We start from the raw sequence: 16,164 nt of genomic DNA on the forward strand, positions 1-16,164 counted from the left end.
AGTTATCTTTTGGCAAGACATTTCATCTAAAACTTCACCAAGAGAATAGGTACCAACTCAAGGCTCACCTTCCATTTTCAAACAGCCTTATTCATATGTTTAGCAATTTCCGCCTCCCTCTTCCATCTCAGAAAAAGGAGTGAGCCTTCTCTTCTTCATGAATCACCTCTTAACCTGTACTCTGTATGTTACACCCTTTCTGGCCTCCTGATACCTTTTGTGTCATAAATTATTCCTTCTATGACTTTGGTCTTTAAACTCTGCCTAGGAATAATTTCTTTCTCCCTTCAATTAAATGTGCTCCATTTTCTTCTATCTTAAAATAGTCAAACAGATTCTCAAAAACAAGAATCACATCCATAACTTTAACAATAATGCTGATAGTACCCTAAGACAAGAGTAAAAATATTTATTAGGTTCACTGCTATATTCCCAAGGTCTAGAAAAGAGCCTGGTGCATAGCCGGCATGCAATGTGAATATTCGTTCATCAGCCAGCTGTTAACAGTTGCCAGTGTTCCCTCTGTGTGGCATGCACCATTCTAAGTACTCCACAGGTGCTCTCAATCCTCTTAATACAGATGATATCATCATTAGTTTCACTTTACTGATACAGAAACTGGGGTATAGCAATAAGTACGGATAAAATAAGTAATAAAATAAAATAAGTAACTTATTGTAGGTCATGCATGCCTTGCTCTCTTAATCTAGACATGTTATCTCTCAATTATAAATAGATAGTTGTACCTGTAGCAAGACATGGATGGATGGATAGATCGAAATTTATACGTGTGTGTATGTCTATTTCTATCTATAGAAATGTATATATATATATATACACACACATATACATTTCCATCTATATCTATCTCACGTATGTATCTCTATCTCTATCTCTATCTCTATCTCTATCTCTATCTCTATTAAATAATGTTCAGCCTTAGAATGCATATACTACACTATAAAAAGAATTAAGTAAGTCCTTTGTCATTTTATTAAAATCTATTACTTTAATATGTGGTTTCACATACCAGATTTTTTTGAGTTCTTTCCTAAACTACTTTCTGCATGAAGATAATGAGGTTAACAAACTTGCCCAAGTTTCAACAGTAAGTAAACATTCAGGGTTTAGATTTGAACCCTACTAGTCACACTCAAGAATCTGTACTTAAGTTCTTTGCTACACAGCACGTCACTAGTCTCATTTCCTTTTCTTTAAATAGATACTGAAGCTACATTATAAATATACTTTATAAAATCACAAGGTTAGGATCTTTTTTTAATGTTTATTTATTCTTGAGACAGAGAGAGAGACAGAGGGCGAGTGGGGGAGAGAGAGGCAGAGAAAGAGGGAGACACAGAATCCATAGCAGGCTCCAGGCTCTGAGCTGTCAGCACAGAGCCCGACGCAGGGCTCAAACTCACAAACTGCAAGATCATGAGCTGAGCTGAAGTCAGACACAACCGACTGAGCTACCCAGGCGCCCTGCACAAGGTTAGGATCTTAAGTGTTTGGGGACAAGCAAATGTATGTCTCTATAGCTCCCTTCACATCCCTTACCCCTCTCTTTTTCTCCTTAATGGAAAGCATAGAGGACAATTAGTTATCGTGTGCTTCTACTTGGTTATCTCTCTCCCTTACAAGTACTTGCCCCTCAAATAGAAACATTCCTATCCTATTTATGATTTTTGCTCTAAATAGAGAAAAACTAACTCTCTTATTTTCTCATGCTTGTGATGTGTTACTTGAACTTGCCTTTAGCAATATCTTGCCCCTTTCACTTTTTACACATTCTTCCCCTTTCCAAATGTCTTTTTGTTGTTGTTGTTCTTTCTGTATTTCTTTCCACTCTGGAGTCTCAAAGGATCTTTGTAAACATAGGTTTTATAGCCATTTGTCTCTTTTATTGTTCAGTAGGATTATTCTTTGGAATAATTACATTATGGAGCCTGTCATTAATTTCCCAAGCTCTATCTCGTTTAATGCAGTTGTATACAGAGAAGCCCTTTTAAAATCTTCCAATTGAGGTTATTTAATTGATACCTATCTTCTCTCCCCACCCCACACAAGCACATGCTATCCACAGTTAGAATTGTGCTACTTAAACTGGCTTTATTATACTGAGCAGCTTTTTGTTTTGCTTTAATTTTAAAGATCTCTAGGTAAGGAGAGAACTTTCATAAACAGTATTTGCTAGTATCATTCAGATTGCACCAGTGGGATACTTTTTTTGCCTTTTTTCTCAAATAAGCCTTCCTGTTTTAATTTCTTCCTATTCTCTGTTCACTGACTAAGGCAGAGAATGGGGGCTTATATATGTTGAATTGCGTTCTCTCCTCTGAAGGTATGTTCCAGTCTTCTTCAGGCCAAATACACCTGACCTTACCACTGCACTTATGATCTCTTTTGTAACTGACTGTTAATCTGACTTTTTTTGTTGCATTTTCTCTCTTCATAACAACTACTTGCAGTTGCATGTCTCAAAGAGGAATATCATTCTAATAGAGGACAATTCTAAATATCTTTAAAGAATTCTCCATTATTCTAAAATTATACCTATCTAATTATCCAGTCTCCATGTCATGTGTACTTATGTTGCCTTCGGCAATATAAGCCTGTGTTTCACTTTAATTCAACAATGGAAGAAACGAGAGGAAGGATATGCCTTTTTTGCAATATTCTTGAGGTTGCTCTGGGCACACACTTACAGGACTCTTTGCCATTTATTAAGAATAATCAGCAAAGAAAAGCAAAGAAAAATGATAAGGCATATCCATTCTCTAGGGCTTTAATGTTCAGGCTCAATTGGAGTCTCGAGGGTATTTTAACACCTAAGGCCTCTGACTATAAATCTGTCCCTCAGGTCTTTTCAGTTATTTCAGGGAAGTGTCAGTTGCTCACGGTACAAGAAGCAATTATCCCCACGCAGAAAATAGTTCAAGGAAAGACAGGAAGAAACCTAGTTAGTGAAACAAGGTACTGAAAGAAGAAAACTTACAAAGAAAATAAAAGAGCATACTGAAAAAAGTACAATGATATATATTTACTGTTTATAGTCACAAGATAAATATAGATGCAGTGGCATATAGCTATATTCATCTACATCTATATTTGCACCTATATTTTTACGTCTCCTACATAGGCACGCATATCTTGTCTGTGCCTGAGAGGATGCACAGGATGGATGTGAGGATGCACAGGAGGATGGTGAGTAAGAGCTCAAACACAAAATTCGATACCTCAAGTGGAAACTGGGGCTCTGCCAGGCACCAGTCATGTGACATGGACAGGAACACCTACTATGTGTGGCCTTCAATTTATGCATCTCTCAAGTGGAGCCATTAACCACTTCATTTGGTTGTTATGGGATTAAAAGTGGTAACAGGTATGAGACACTTAGACCCATGCCCGGTGAAGTTATTATTTAAACATGTCGGTTCATTTAAAAATCTCCTACCTGAACAAAAACAAAAAAGTGTTCTTTAACACACTTCACTCTCTTCTAAGGGGGATGGGTCCAAGAAACTGAAAGCTTTTTGTTGTTGTTGGCCAAGTGGCTAGGTGGTAAATGCAAATTTATTACGACTTGGACACATTGCCAAAAGCAAAGAGTGAGTGGTTGAGAGCCCTGATGGAGCTACATAAGACACATGCGGTCCGTCTCCCTGCTTCCCTGGCCCGGGGAGTTGTCTGAGGTGAAGGGGGCCAAAGAGAACCTCAGAGAAAGGGGGGGCAGGATTCACTCCCTGTTTGGGAGGCTTTGGAGGAAGGGCTGGTCTAAGGCGCGTTTTAAAGTGAGAGTGAGTGGTGTGTAATGGGGGTTCTCCTCAGGAGCCGCCCCCACCCCCACAGCCTCTGGGTAATCTTGCCCTTTCTCAATACCCTTGCTTGTAATTGGTTTTCTTGTGAAAAGAGTTCAAGTTGCTCAGTTTCACTCACAGCTTGAGTCCAGGGCAGAGTCAGGCTGTGCAGTCTCATCTCTCTATGGGTTACTACTTAAACAAAAGGACTTTAAATTGCTGAGCACACTGATATCATGACACCCACTTCCCTTAGAGGTAAGTACTGTACCCTGAGTTGTGCAATTTTCTACAATGACATTTTGATCACCAGAGTCAAATTTCCCAAATCACGTACAGTTTCTCTAGTTACCACTTGACTTTTCAAAATTTCTAAATTTTGCTAGATTTTTCCAGTCTAGAGCCAACTTATATTTGAAGATATTTTTATACATTTCGTATAAAGTAACATTCATCTTCAAGGGTCTAACAGTTGTGCAAAATGCATTTTCCCCTATGAATGTTAAAGAGCACAGCTCAGGAGTTAAGCAAACATATGTGGCTCAGAATATTCAGAGGATTATTTCAGGATTTATTTTGGATTGTTAGTGTGTCACTTGGGTAAGTGACTAACTCCTGTTTTTGCCTCAGTTTCCTTTGTGATGGGACTGGAATGATGTTAAGACTTCTCCTTTGAGACTGGACCTGGGAAATAAAATTTAAAGTATGTTTTTCACCTAAGTTTTACCATATAAGTGCTGAAAATATCAGAGAACGAATTTCATGCTTAACTAACAAAATTAATTGCAGAAGTATTTAAATGCAAACCAACACACTGTCAAAGACTAGACATTTAAAACTGGAACTGATATTTATGAAAGTTTAAATGAAGTTATTTCAAGCGTCCAATGAGTATTCATTGAGTACTTCCTATGAGCTAGGAAATTTCCTGAGGACTCAATGGTGAATGCGAAGGTGGATATTCACCTTTAGCCCCTCTTGAATCTTCAGCCTTGAAAGGGAGACACATCACAGGGCCACACAAGACAACCTAGACACATCAGGGAGTCTTTCCAGAGAAAATGACGATTAAGTTGTATCTTGAAGTACAGTTAGGGTTATAGATGTGTGTGGGGGGGAGGAAGTGGCAAGGGGGCAAGAGCAGGGATCACAGTTAGGAAGAAAAGCTGGTCCTAGGTCATGGAAATCATGTATAGTAAATAAACTTGAAAAGATGAACATGGCAGTATCATCTGTATCCTATCTGTGAGAATGGAGAAGGAAAGCAAACCAGAGATCCTAATAAAGAATGTTGCAGACCTCTCAGTGAGAGATGGTTGTGATCTGGACTGCAATTTTAGCAGTGAGGATAAGGAGAAGTTGATAAATTCACGAGACATTTAAAGGTTTTAATTAACACAACTTCCTGATTGATTACAATGAGGGTGATCAGGGCAAGTGGAGACACAATAAAAAATAATTACCAACTTGGTAGATGGTGATGTCTTTCAATTAGAAAGAAGGGTGGGTTTAGGGTGAAAGATTAGTTTAGTTTGGATGAATTGAGGGTGGCATACTTATAAGACAGAATACCACAATAATATGGTTGAGAGTTATACAATGGTTATTTCATCTTTTTATTCTATTTATGTGGATGTGACACAGTGATGTTCTGCAGAGTGTTTGGAGGGACTTCAGAAATGATGAACCAACTATTTTCATGCCATAGAGCTAGCTATTCCATCAGAAAAGCTCAAGGTAACTGTCAAGGCCAAAGAGAGAGGTGTCAGTGCATAGTAATAAAGAACCACTGCGAAATTGGCAAGTGAGATTAATTTTGCCACCTGTGCTTCTCTTTTCTTTGTGCAGCATTGCTTTTCTTTCTTTTCTAGGTTTGTCTCTGTTTAATTCCGTTCAAACTCTACCAATATAGAAACAGAGAAAACTGTGCTTCTAAGTTGCGATGGCAGAGTTGAGAATTACTGCTCTCCTCTTTCTTCTGCTGCCTGCATTTACTCACGAGGACAAGCTGAAAGTAGGTAACTCCTTGAAAGAAGGACGATGCATTGTTTTTGTCTCACCCTTAAATTCCTGGAAGTAATGTCAGACAAGAGCTGGAATTGTTTTCCCAACTCTTCTGTCTTTCCTTTCCTAAAAAGTTGCAAGAGCATTATGTAGGACGTAACCTCCTGCTTTTTCTGAGTATATTTAAAGTAACATGGTAATTGGTCTGCAGAGGTCTGGAATTTGGACTTCCTCGTTCTGAGAAGGAGCAAACAGAAATGATTCCAGGTAAAAATGGGGAAAAAAAGAAGCTAATTTTCAGTGCTTCTGTGTGTGTATGTGTGTGCATGTGCATACGTGTATGTGTGTGTGTGTGTGTGTGTGTGTGTGTGTGTGTGTTTAGCTGCCTCGCTTGGACTTTGTTTTAACCTCTTTCTGTGCAGGCGTTTACCCAGTACTCTCTTCAGACCCAGTGTTCTTTAAACCCTTTTCCTAGAAGTCTCCCAAACCCATTTTGCCATCAAAACCTATCAGACACTATATTTTAGGTATACAGTGTATGGGGAAGGGGGGAGTGGTGTCAGTGGGCGTTTAGCGATAAGGAATGTTAAACGACCCTATGTACAGTCATTCAAAGACAACTGGCAAGCCTAAAAACTGCTCCACATTTTAAACTTCAAGTAAGCCTTCTACAATAAATCTTTCAGTTATTTTTAGAATAAAAATGCCTAGAATGTGGATTGTTAGCTCACCGAGTAGGGATGTGTGGCCTGCTTGCAATGACCCCATTGATTTGAGTTCATTCCCAACTATGATTTTCGACGAATCTTTAGTCTCTTGTGTCCAATTCTGCTTTGCCATTCTCTTATTTTGGGGATAGATATTTTTAGACTTGATATCAAGAAAGGCAGGTTTTTTCCCCCTCAGTTATATACAGACCTTTAAATATTGTTAACCCTATACCTCCAGGTAAGACAGAAATTTTGAGCTAAAATAAAATATTAGCACCCACCTCCTCTTTTAACTGTTGCAGCTGTAATTACGGGGGAGGTACAAAATTAAAAGTCATTTTGAAAATGTAAATTTCCTCTTCTTATTTTTAAAGTATATACAAGCTGAAGAGTGTATTCATACATTAATAAGTGCTTTTTTTATTTGCCTGCTGAGAAGAGAAAGTTGACTTTCGCTAGAGTCACTTAATTCTTTAAGACTAATGAAATATCTGAAGGCATCTCTACTTAGTTTTAAGAGAAATAAATATAGGGTGTCTCACCCATAAAGAGTTAGGATTACATTTGCTTTCTTTGTGTGAAAGATACATAATTCATAAGCTAATGAGTTGTAAAGGTCTTCTCACAAGTAAAATTATATTATCACTCCCAAGAGTAAGATAGTCAAACTATTCTGTAATAACTTATTCCAGTTTGTTTTATCTTAACTTTTAAAACATAATCCCTTCTTTTTAATTTTGCCATTAAAAGAATGCCCAGATACAGAGGTGGGAGTTATTAGAGGGAAAGCTGAGAGAAATCTTACATAATATTCGTATATTTGTCTTTTGATTAAGAGGAAAGTTGTTAAAAAGTTAGGAATAAAAGCATTGACTATTTAGCAGCTAAAGTAGAACTACCTTTAGATAACTTACATTTTCAAGAAACTTATTTCCTTTTGCCTTTATGGCTTCATCCCTGTGGTACACAGCCTTCTGTAATGACTTTCCTTGATCTTGCATTCTGGTGCTTATGCCTCTTTGTAACCCCCTTCATTTGTGTATGGGCTCAACCTAGTGACAAGCTTCTAACAAATGGAATATGGCGAAAGTGAGGGGACATTACTTCTAAGATAGAGCTATAAAAGACTGTGACTCTCCTCTCTCTCTCTCTCTCTCTCTCTCTCTCTCTCTCTCTCTCATTCTGGCACTCCCTCTGGCTTTTCTCTCTTGCTTGCTCTGATGAAACAAGATGCCTTATGGAGAGGCCTGTGTGGCAAGGAACAGAGGGTAGCCTGTGACCAACAGCCAACAAGAAACTGAAGCCCTTTGTCCAACAGCCCTTGAGGAACTGCATCCTTGTTACAACCATGTAAGTAAATTTGAAAGTAGATCCTTGCCCAATAGAGCTTTCTCATGAGATCACAGCCCTGTCCAGCACCTTGATCACAGCCTGCTGATCTCTGAGCCAGAGGGCACATGTAAACTGTATCTGGATTCCTGACCCATAGGTCTTACGAGCTGATAAATGTGTGTTGTTTTAAGGCACTAAGTTTTGGGATAATTTGCTATGGAGAAATAGGCAACTAATAAAATCCCAAATAAATATTCACTACTATACTGCATTTTATGTATTTACATTTCTATTGTATATAAATTATCAATGCTCAGTGATGGCTGTTATGTAAATTAAACATTTATAAATATGGAACGTATACATAGTCCCAGAAGCCATTTTAAAATCAGACTGTTTTCATGGTGAATTTGCCACCAAAGAAAGAGGAAACATGATTTTGATTTTGATGGACAAGTAATTTTCCAGTATAAGGTCCTGAGATCATGATGGGTCATTAGAAGCATTTTGGGTGAGAAAATTTTTCTCTGCAAAAAGTTTACATTGCCTGGTCCCCTTCTTCTAAATAATAGTAGTGGGTCCCAGATATTGGGAAAATAAAAATATACCCAAAGAATTCCACATCCATCTGGAGAGGATCATATTGGTTCTAGATTAGAAGTGCAAAAAATTCTTGGGTGGGCTTCAGCCTATAAGCCCTGTCTCCAAAAAGTCAACGTAAAATGTGTGCTTATGTGCATCTTTCTGGTGAAAGGGTTCCTGACTTTCATAAGATATTTTTTAAAGGTTTTTAAATTTTTTTTAACGTTTATTTATTATTGAGAGACAGAGACACAGCATGAGCGTGGGAGGGACAGAGAGAGGGGGAGACACAGAATCGGAAGCAGGCTCCAGGCTCCGAGCCATCAGCACAGAACCTGACATGGGGCTCGAACCCACAAACCGCGAGACCATGACCTGAGCTGAAGTCAGATGCTTAACCAACTGAGCCCCTCAGGTGCCCTGAATTTCATAAGATATTAAAAAAGCCTTGCGGTCCTCAAATATGTTTAGAATACCTGGGATACCAGGTATTACCAGACTAATTCTGTTATCGTGATTAAAAACATTGTTTTAAACATCATAAGAGTTGGGGCGCCTGGGTGGCGCAGTCGGTTAAGCGTCCGACTTCAGCCAGGTCACGATCTCGCGGTCCGTGAGTTCGAGCCCCGAGTCAGGCTCTGGGCTGATGGCTCAGAGCCTGGAGCCTGTTTCCGATTCTGTGTCTCCCTCTCTCTCTGCCCCTCCCCCGTTCATGCTCTGTCTCTCTCTGTCCCAAAAATAAATAAACGTTGAAAAAAAAATTTTTTTTAAATAAAAAAAAAAACATCATAAGAGTTAGTTGGTTGATTAAATAATTTTTATACTTACTCAACACATCTATCAAGGGCCATGCTAGGCAGTAGCATTACAACACTGAAAAGGCATTTGTGATTCCTCTCCTAAGGAGCTCGCACTTTAGTAGGAAGGCCAGATATTCATCATGGAGAGTTCTGGGAAGACAAATTAGAAAATGTTTGGAAGCATATAACTGGGTGTGTCAGTTATTTGCCTGTTTGTTTTCAGATCCTTTCTCTTCCCTCCCTTGCTCAATTTATATTAAGAAGGCTAATTCTGCAAAGAACATTGTGCAGGCTTCTCTGCCATCTGCTGTCTTCTTGGATTTGACTAATGGCAGGCATGGGCAGAAGATTGGAGAGAGAGGCCAGGATAACTCTCTCCTCTCTCTTTGCTTCAGGAGGGTCTCTCAGCAGTGGCTCTGTTTACTCCTTGCCTTTAGCTCCAACTGGATAGCTTCTACCTGTGTGGTTCAAGTATCCATTTGGTCGTTCCAACTCCTGGCATCTGGTGACACTATTTCTTCCCTAGACTTTACTCCAGCTCTAGTCTATACCTACCTGGTATGAGTTCTGTTTCCTAACTGGTCCCTGACTACTGCACTGGGACACTCAACCTGGTTAGGGAAGAGATGTGTCAAGCAGACTTTCCCTGAAGATGTCAGAGATGAGCTGAAGCTGGAAATATGAATATGTACTAACTAAGCCAAAATGGGGTAAGACAGGCAGGAAAACATTCCAGGAAAATTAAGTGCTTGTAATTTCCCACAACTTGAAGGTCAGTGTTGTTGAAGTTTTGGAAAGCTACGGGGAACATGGCATGAGATGAGGTACATAAAATACTAAATTTTACAGGGCTATAATCAATGTTAAGAAGTTTGGTCTTTATCATAAGAGCAATGGGAAACCTTTCATGGGTTTCTGAGCAAGTGGTTTTGAGCAATGAGGTGACATATTCCAATGTGTGTATTTTTAAAAGTTTTAATATGTGCAGAATAAATTAGGAAGGATTATAATTAGATCCTGGTACAAGAGACAAAAAGTAATTGTAGTAGAAGAGTGATGCTAGTTTGGGCAATGTTGTATAAAATCCTAAAACTCTTTAAAGTATTTTAGTGATCCTTTGGATGGGGGTTAAATCAGGTGAGGTAAGGGAGGTGACATGATTGATTCTCTGGGGCAAAAATATGAATGATGTTGCCATTTAATGGGTTAGAGAAACTAGAGAAAGAATGGATTTGGGAAGGAAATAAGTTCTTTTTGGACCTCTTTTTTTAAATTTGAGTATCATTGGAAAAATAGTGTAAGAGTCTATTAGGATGGCAGTGTTGGATTTAGCATTAATAATCCCCTTTACTGGATTTTTAAACTTTTGCTCTGTTGGATAGTCAACTAGCAAAGAGTTGATCTGGACACATTTTAGATATGTCATCTGTGATCTTGATTAGATGAACTTGTTAATTGTGATCTTGGTAAGATAAGCATTTCTATTTGGAAATATTTTAGATAACTTTTTGGAACGTTTAGTTTTCTACAAGCACATGTCATTCATGTTAGTGTTTCTATTTTCCACATCCCTCGACATATACTACTAGATGCTTAGTACAGTTTTGGAAATTTTAATTAAATTAAGCTTTTAAAGATGACACTTTTTTCTCCTCCTAGACTAACATTGTTAATCTTATGGAAAATTGAATGAATTTTAGAAATGCAACAATTCGATCGCTTCTCGGCCTTTTGGCTAAGATCAAGTGTAGAAATGCAACAATTCGTAGTTCATGGTGATCAATGTGGTCCTCTCTGAAAATTATAGTATGAGAGAAAAATAGAATGGCAAATATTTTCTACATTTCAGAGGTAAGTCAATGGAACAAACGCTAATTCCAAATTTTAGTGCTCAGAAAATAGGAATTACTTTGGGTTTCATAAAAAAAGAGCTAATTACCTTATACATGTAAGGTTCTTGACATAGGTTCCTCTTCATTTTTTCTTTTAAGCTCACATTTAGATATGATAATGTAATATTTTCAAAGTATGTGGAATGAAAATGTGGACATCTGTTTTAGTCAAGTCACTAGAAACATTCAACAACTTCAACAATACCAGGAAGAAAAGTGTGATTAAAGTTTTTTTTTTAAGTTTGCTTATTTATTTTGAGAGGGAGGGGGAAAGAGAGAGAGGAGAGAAAGAGAGAGAGAGAATGGGCAGAGGAAGAGAGAGAGAGAGAATCCCAAGCCAGCTCTGCACCATTAGTACAGAGCCTGAAGAGGGGCTTGAACTCACAAACTGTGAGATCATGACCTGAGCTGAAATCAAATCAGATGCTTAACTGAGCCACCCAGGTGCCCCAGAAAAATCTGATTTTTGAATATAGTTATGCTCAGTACTTTGAGAATGCTCCTTTACAAAAAAATCAGAGTATTTTTAAGTGAACTTTCTTATTTTAGGGTTTTGTAGAATGAAAATGGAGAGAACTTTTGGAGAAAATGTGGAGGGCAACTTTCCTTGACTGCAAATTACTAGATTAATTCACATGTCAGATTCACCTTAGTAACATTCTAAACTCTTTATATCAAGAAAGACGTCTGTCAAGATCACAAAATCTGTTATTCGGAGATTACCACTTTCCTTTCAGAATGGCATCTCATTGTGTTTCAAGCAAGCTCTCTATACCTTCAAAAGTAATTCCAAATTGTCTTATTTTTAATCTGTTTGTGTGTGAAGAGGTGTATTTTTGTTCTTGTTGTTGTTTTTGTTTGTTGGTTTTTGCTGTCTTTATTTTATGTGTTTTTATTAATTCAGGGATAACATAGAACTCCAAGTAGCTATCATCTGGCAGCTGCTTTTTGCCAAGAGAATTTAAAACAGCATTGCATTGATGCAAGCATCTTTACTTGAATGTTTACTTTAAACATTTTATGTCAGTTTAACATAACAATTTTGGTAAAATATCATGTAGTAATGAAAATCATATCAATAAGGGATAGTGTTCTCATGCAGAAGAGAATAAAACGTTCAACCATTTGTACACACAGGGAAAGACAGTATGCACTCTTTTCACAAAGACATGCAAAATGGGCTTGAAATGTTCACCATTTATCAATACAAGACATGATTAAAGGTGATTTTTCAAATAGTAAATGCATAAAGGTTATTTAACTTTTTGTACAATAGTGTGTAATTGGTGATGGGGGAACAAAACTAGATTCATTGAATGGCTTAATTTGTATAATATAATAAAACCACGTAAGACATACTTTGGTATTATAGTACATCAAATTATATAATTTAATACAAAAATCCAGTCCTTTATCTAGATTCAAATAGATTTATTTCCACTTCACTTCTGTTGACTTGGGTTTTGCTAATTAGGGTTAAAGCATGAGGGAGAATGTTCTGGTACACAGTCATGGTTTGGGTTGAAGTGGAAGGTGTGGCTAGCTATAAGCCGTAAGAGTTTCCCACTCCCATTTGTACACCATTTTAGAAAGTTTTGAGATGTCATCTATTCAGACAACCTCCACAAAAGAGTGATTCTCTGCTTCAAATGAACTGACCTGACTCAAGCAGGAAAATGCATAGTAGCTGCGGAGGAAAGAATGTGTGGCCTCCATGGAGTTAGATATGCTTTGTTGTTGAATACTCTACAATACAGAAAATCAGTGTGAATGAGCTAGAATTTAAATCAATGCATAAGAAACTGAAGCAGATATTTCTGGTGTTTGGCATTTCTTTTTTTAAATTTTTTAAAATGCTTATTTATTTTTGAGAGAGAGAGTGAGACAGAGTGTGAGCAGGGGAGGGTCAGAGAGAGGGAGACACAGAATCGGAAGCAGGCTCCAGGCTCTGAACTGTCAGCACAGACGACGTGGGGCTCGAACTCGTGGACCACGAGATCATGACCTGAGCTGAAGTTAGACTCCCAACCGACTGAGCCACCCAGGTGCCTCTGGTGTTTGGCATTTCTAATTGATGTCGTTTCAAGGATAGAGACATATGGTTGGCACCTAGGTAAATTCTTTTAAGTATTGTTTTTAATAATGGTAGGAGAGAATTTGAGTATCTCAGCCTTGCCAATTAGCAAGTATTAACAATTTCAAATACAGTTGGAGGATTATTAAACATTATTCATCTCTTCAGGGACAGCAAAACAAAAATGCCGATAGATGTAGGGAAGTATTTGTATAGTGTTTACACATCTCTTGACAATGTCTTAACTACTAATTGGTGAAAATTCAAACCTTTCAAAAATATTTTTGTTCTCACAATGATTTTCAGATTAAATTCAAATCCTTCTCCAGAGCTTCACAAGTCCTCTTCCATTTAAAATTTATAAAATCTTTATTGTACTAACTCAAAAAGAGAAGAAAGTGTGACCGTTGAAGTGTAGGAATTCCCCATGCCCCCATTTGCGACAGAAAATGAATAATATATCCAGATTACAATGATAATAACTATGAAAACAAAAGCAAAACAACTTGTAATTTTATGCTCAAGCTAAATGAGGTATCCCCATATGCTTTATAGATATGGATGAGTTAGAATCCGATCAGTCTTATTTGGAAACAATGAGTATGTAATTGAATGAAAATACTGTGTAAATAAGTTATACTTTATTTTCACAATACTTCCAATTATTTGTATGCTTTAAACAAGTTTCTTTCCTTTTGTGCAAAAAAAGGATTGTTATATTAGACGCACAGGCTACTGAGTGCACATGATATATAAAAGCAATTCAAAAAAATCATAAGTTGTTCACTCTGTATTGAAAGGAGAAAAAGAACAGCAAAGACTCAAACAAGGCACCAAGGCAGAAAATATGTACGCATCTGCTTATCTGCTAGTAATTTTGCACCAAATTCTTCTCTTTTTTGTGATACGGACAATGATAATGTTTTCTAAATTCTTATTTCTGACTTTACATTTCTGGCATGGAAAAATAGAGTTGATTATTTTAACAACTTTATTGATGTCTGATTTACCTAGCATAAAAATTCACACATGTAACAATCCAGTGAATTTTAGTAAAGAAACAGGTTGGGGCGCCTGGGTGGCTCAGTTGGTTGAGCATCCGAAATCGGCTCAGGTCATGATCTCACAGCTCGGGAGTTCTAGCCCCGCGTCAGGCTCTGTGCTGACATCTCGGAGCCTGGAGCCTGCTTCGGATTCTGTGTCTCTCTCTACTCCTAACCCACTCACATTTTGTCTCTGTCTCTCTCAAAAATAAATAAACATTAAAAAATTTTAAAAAAATAAACAAAATTGGGTAGGTAGCCATCGCCAGAATTCAGTTTTTAACATAGCTATAATACTATACCAGATCCTAACCTTGTGCCTATTTCCAGCCATCCTTGTTGCCACCCACAATCCTACCTAACCACAAATCTACTTTCTCTCTCTATTGCTTGCCTTTTTGGACAGTTCTTTTTAAATTTTTTTTTTTTCAACGTTTATTTATTTTTGGGACAGAGAGAGACAGAGCATGAACGGGGGAGGGGCAGAGAGAGAGGGAGACACAGAATCGGAAACAGGCTCCAGGCTCTGAGCCATCAGCCCAGAGCCTGACGCGGGGCTCGAACTCCCGGACCGCGAGATCGTGACCTGGCTGAAGTCGGACGCTTAACCGACTGCGCCACCCAGGTGCCCCTGGACAGTTCTTATAAAGGGGGTCATACAATGTGTTTGGTCTTGTTTCTTTTTTTACTTAGCATAATTGTTTGAAGATCATCATCCTGTAGTATGTGTCATAATGTTGTTTCTTCATAATGTACCTCATACTCAATTTTACGGATGCACCAACTTTATGCATTCACCGGTTGAAGAACATTCTAAACATTTACACTTTTTTGTTACTATATGTAATGCTCCTATACCTTCACTTGCAAGTCTTTGGGTGGACCTGTGTTTCAGTTCTCTTCTGTACAAATTTATTTTTACAACATTCCTGAATCTTACTCAATTTATAACATCTTAGAAGCTGACAGTCTGCTTGTCAAGGTGGCTACAACTGTTTTCATTCTCACCAGCAAGGTGTGAGAGTTCCAGTTTCTTTATATCCTCAAAACGCTTGTTACTTTGTGTTTCTTTCTTTCCTTTTTTTTTTTAATTTTCCCTTTCCTGTGGTTATAAAATGGCTTTGGACATTTTATGTCCTTAAATCAAATGATTTGGAGCATCTGTTCATAGGACTCCTGGCAATTTGCACATCTTCTTGGGTGAAATTTTTATTCACATCTTTTGCCTGCATTGACTTTTACTTATTCATGTTCTTGCATTTAAAGGATTTTTTACATATTCAAAACACAGGTCAGTTACCTAATGTATGATTTCCAAATACTTTTCTGGGTCTGTGACTTACTATTGCTCTTTCTTAATATTGGTATTCGATCTCTAAAAGGTTTTAGTTTTGATAGATTCATCTCTTTTTTGCATGTATGGTTGTTGGTGTTTTGCCTAAGTGATCACTGCATATTTCTGGAGCACAAAGATGTAGGACTCCATTTTCTCCTAATGTTTTTAATGTTTGGGCCTTTACTTGTAAGTCGGTTATCTACTGTTCATTAATTGCTTTTGGAGGAGGATTGAATTAAGGTCTTTCAATTATCCTTAGCATGATGATGTGTTATGATTCCAATATCTTTTGTGGAAAAAATATTATTTCTGAATCAAATCATTTGGCAACTCTGCCAATTTTTTTTATTGAAAAACATATGCATTTGTTTTGGACTGTGAATTCTGTTCGTTTGGTCTGTGTTTATATCCAATTACCAGTAGCATTCTTTCTAAGTTTTGAAATGAAAAAGTTTTCATTCTACTACTTGGTTCTTCTTTTTCAACAATTTTTTAAGGCTCTTCTGGAACGCTGACATTAATTTGTGAATTTTAGTGTCTGTGTCAATATCTGCTAAAAAATATAACTGTGATTTTAATAGCCATGTTTTA

Source organism: Leopardus geoffroyi, chromosome X (genome assembly GCF_018350155.1).
Source record: "Leopardus geoffroyi isolate Oge1 chromosome X, O.geoffroyi_Oge1_pat1.0, whole genome shotgun sequence".
Classification (NCBI taxonomy): Eukaryota; Metazoa; Chordata; class Mammalia; order Carnivora; family Felidae; genus Leopardus; species Leopardus geoffroyi.